Source organism: Eubalaena glacialis, chromosome X (assembly GCF_028564815.1).
Source record: "Eubalaena glacialis isolate mEubGla1 chromosome X, mEubGla1.1.hap2.+ XY, whole genome shotgun sequence".
NCBI classification, from domain to species: Eukaryota; Metazoa; Chordata; class Mammalia; order Artiodactyla; family Balaenidae; genus Eubalaena; species Eubalaena glacialis.
The window spans coordinates 108915937-108920442 of NC_083736.1; positions in this window are offsets into that span (position 1 = coordinate 108915937).

Here is a 4506-nt window from a genome sequence, read left to right on the forward strand (position 1 = left end):
ATTTTCTGTAGACAACTTGGAGAAAAGAGTGCTTGCTCCTTACTCAGTGGGGTAGAGAACTGCCTGTGTCAACAATTTGCCTTTTCTGAAGGCCGACTGCTTCTAGCCCCTTGCTGCCGCAGCATGCTGGGACTCGTGGAATCACTGCGCATGTGGCACTTGCAGTTCTGCCTGTGGAGCCGGACTGGGCTCAGCCAGTCCCCTGTGACTGGCTGTTGGAGCAGCGGAGCTCTGAGGCTGGTTCACAGCACTCAGAAGTCTCTTACTGTCAATAGATCGCACACTGTTGATGGACGGGAACCCGCTGGGGGCTGTGTTTCCCTCACCAACTCCGTTTCCAAGATGGGAGTTTTATTCAGGGACTCATTCTTGAGTTCCCAACATGCTGACTTTGCATCCATTTCTGTTTCCTAAGGCAGAATCATAGCAGAGATATGTAATTGAGATGCAAATAGAAGGCAGCCCAAATAAGGGAAAAGGACAGATTTTCAGCCCATTCTTGGGCTTGAGGAATGAGGTTTTGATTTGATAGAAGAGAGTTCTGAGAAGCAGCCGGCTGCATGCGCTGCAATTTGTGGCCTTTCCTGAGTGCAGAAAGAAGGAAAAGGAGCCAAGTAAAATGTACACATCTGGTTCCTCTAGAATGATAGCTCCCACTGTTCGACTATTTAATAATCTGGATTATGCACATCCAGAGGTGAAATGAAGACATTTTCCCTTACAAATGGGTATTTTCAAATGAGCTAAATTAACCTTGAGAGAGAAGTGCCTGTAATCTCTGTTCCTGGTGTCATTTTAAAGCTTTTGCTTCGTGACTGTGTAGCCATTTAAAGTTTACAAAGCAACACTGTAGCTTATGCATCATTTTAAAACTTGCTTGACATTTATCTATAGTCAAAGCAACAATAATAAACAACAACAAAATCAAAGGAGAGCAAATAGTTCAATGTGGCATCGTAGGCTTATTAGATAAACTAGTTCCGTCATTTTATGCAGTTCTCAGTAATGCCAGGATTAAAATATCCAGCAAGCCATTTAAACAGTGGCAAATGTGTCTTCGTGTTCGTAATTCCAGTTGTTTGTTAAGCAGCCATTTTACTCTTGCACTGTAATAAACTGAAAGGGGAATTAAGATAACGCTTTTTTTTTCTTCCCATATTGCTATTCAACTACCTCTATATGCTTGATGTCTCTTTAGGGTCTTCTTTCCTCTAAATCTGTACAAAAGAAGTTTCAGCTCATCTATGTTGTAATAACAATGTGATATAGACAGTCTCTGTGAAAGCTTGTTGTTCATTAAAAAATGTTTCCTATTGTCTCACTTTGTATCTAACACAACTGTACCCATACTTTAGGGGAAGAATTGCCCAAATAACTTCAGTATCTTTTTGTTGGAAGCTGAATAGAAGGGAAAGGGATCGGAACATCTATTTTGTTCTTGTTCCTATTGGTTGTAATACATTTGACCAGAAGATCTTCCAAGGAAATAGACCTGCACTCAGAAAGCAAGCTCTTATGTATGTGACAGTGAGGCAGGTGTGAACTGATTAAACTAATTGTTTAAAAATGCACCAGAAAAGCTTTTTGTTACTAATTATGTTGAAACTTTTTGCTAATAATCTGCCCCTACTTTATTTGTCAATCCATTCATATATTGAGTTTGCTTAAAGCAGAGCGCACTACCTACTCTGTTTTCTTTGGCATGATAAAATGTTCATGAAAGCAAATTACACGTTTTATTTCAATTAAATGGTTTCTCAACAATAGGCTAAAGCTAAGGCCCACAGCATGAACCCTTTGGCAGGAAAATTGGTAAAATTGACTAAGACAATGAGCAGTATCGACTGAGCTGACTGGCACGAGAGCTTCAGCAATGTCTCACCTCCTTTACGGTACACGTTAGTCTCGTGCCACTGAGGACTTTACACAGGTTCTATTTTACCACTGACGAAAAAAAGACATAGGAGTAGAACAATTAAAAAAAACAAAACAAAACCGGGCTTCCCTGGTGGCGCAGTGGTTGAGAGTCTGCCTGCCAATGCAGGGGACACGGGTTCGAGCCCTGGTCTGGGAAGATCCCACATGCTGCGGAGCAACTGGGCCCGTGAGCCACAATTACTGAGCCTGCGCGTCTGGAGCCTGTGCTCCGCAACAAGAGAGGCCGCGATAGTGAGAGGCCCGCGCACCGCGATGAAGAGTGGCCCCCGCTTGCCACAACTAGAGAAAGCCCTCGCACAGAAACGAAGACCCAACACAGCCATAAATAAATTAATTAATAATTGAAAAAAAATGTTTATGTTGCAACAGGCGAATAGATCTGACTTTATATAAAAAAAAAAAACCGGAATGATAGAAAACTCCACTTGGGCCTGACCTTGTTCTTTGTAACAGGATCTTTCGGGTAGTTGAGAAAAATCAGAACTCCTGCCAACCAGGGCCCAGAGGGAATGCTTGGCTCTGTTGGACTTCGCCCTTCTGTGCCTCATCTGCTACTGTCTGGTTCTCATGAGATAGAGCACACACTGGCCAAAGGCACATCTTCCCTCCGAGGCAGTTCTTCTGCCCAGAATGCCTGCCTAATCCTTTCTGGAGAACTGGACTGGATCATCGAAAAAGAAGGTCTTGTTTGAGCAAAGCCAAAGCCAACACTTTCTGCTTCCTCTCCTCTGGGATCCACCCTTTGAGTTCTCCAGGGCCAAAGATGCCTCCCTAGAAGGAACTCCCAGTCTCAAAATAAGATAGGAGCAAGAGAAGGGAAGGACAAATGCCCTAAATCCACAGGCTCCCAGATGTTTAAACATTTCCTTCCCCTCTTATGTTTTATGAGTTCTTAACTCCAGGAGGGGCTGAGGTGGGATGGGAAGGGGCTGGTGTCAATACTTTGCGTACTGGCTTCTTCCAGGCAATGCAGAAGCTTCCCAGCCAGACTTGTCCATGGTCAGCCCAGTGCAGAGCCATGCCCTGGTCAAGGCAGAAGAGTGGAGGCCCCAAGGAGCCCTGCTTCTGGGTCTCGGAGCCCACCTCTCCCACCCTTTCTAGTTTTCTGCAGGTTTCCCCATTTCAGCTGATCCTCCCGTTGACTGGCCACCCACGTTTACTGTCCACTTATACACATGTATTAGCCAATGTCATTGTTGCATTAGAAAGCCCTGAAAAACCCTTTCCTCTGCTTATTGAAGTGTTGCCCTCTAGCCCTCCTGCAGTACACCACCTACCTCCCAGTAAGTCAATATCAACAATTTCTGGATACCACAAGTGCAATGAAATTAAGTCCCAAAATAACTTACTTAACAGAAGTCCAGTTTTGCTATAAAAATCTTGCTTCTCTTGGATTTTAGAGGTGCATTATGGAAATACTCAGCACGGTCTCGGGAACAGGGGAGATCACTGCCCCTCTGGCCCATCGGGAAGCCCATTGCCACACCTGGCGTGCAACTGCATTCTCAGGACCACGTACTCCTCCTGCAAGCCCCAGTGAGCACTTTCGTAAGAGGACCAGGGAGGAGGGCTAGGGAAGGATGAAGTCCACAAATGGAGTTAAGCTCTTCAGTTTCGACAGTCTACACGGATGAGTTCCAACTGGTGGGAGGGAAGGAGGGAGGGAAAGAAGGGTGTGGAAATGGTTGATCATGACAAATGAAGTGACTTCCTTTTCACTGCCTTCTAGACAGAACTTCAGGCATCTTCTTCTCATGGTGACTGGATTTGATCTTCCATCCTGATTGGGGATGCCACTTATGTCCAAAGCAAGACTGCAGTCACGTCTTCAGGAAGCAATGACTGTCATGTTCTTAAACCCTTAGGCATTCAAAGACCCTGCTAACATGCACTGAGTGTCCCCTGCATGCCAGGCTCTTTTCTAGGTTTTTAAATATTTAGCTTCTTGTGGGATCCTGCCTGTGATCTAGGAAGTAGATCTCTAGCCCCACGTTATAGGGGAGTGAACTGCAGCACAGGGTGGTTACATTACTTACCTAGGGTCATACAGACTAAAACCTGGGCAATGTGATTCCAGAGCCCACACCCTTAACCACTATTATGAGCTGCCCACCACGCGGTGCTACAGACTCAGGAGAACAACTCAGCTGGTGGATACTCAGTTGGGGAACGTGCAGTAAGGCGGACAGCAAAAGAGCAGCTCCCATTTACTGAATGTGAACAATGTGCTGGGTGCTGTGCTTCACATTATCTTGCTTGGTCCTGAGGTAGGTGCTGTTATCACCCATCATTTACAGAGGAGGATGCTGCGGTTTGGAAAAATAAAGCAACTTGTTGAAGGCCACGCAGCTGGGAGGCAGGGAGGCTGGGCTTGGGATCCAGGCTGTCTCACTCCACAGTCGTTAGACTGCCTCTCATGAATCCCACCGCTCTCACTTCTCGGGCCTTGGGTTTCCTGTATTCCCACCACTGCCTCCCCACCCACACCAACAGACATTTATCTACCTTAACGGGAAGACCAGAAGCAAGAGATTTCAAGGTTGGTTCATAGGTCCAATAATCCCATCA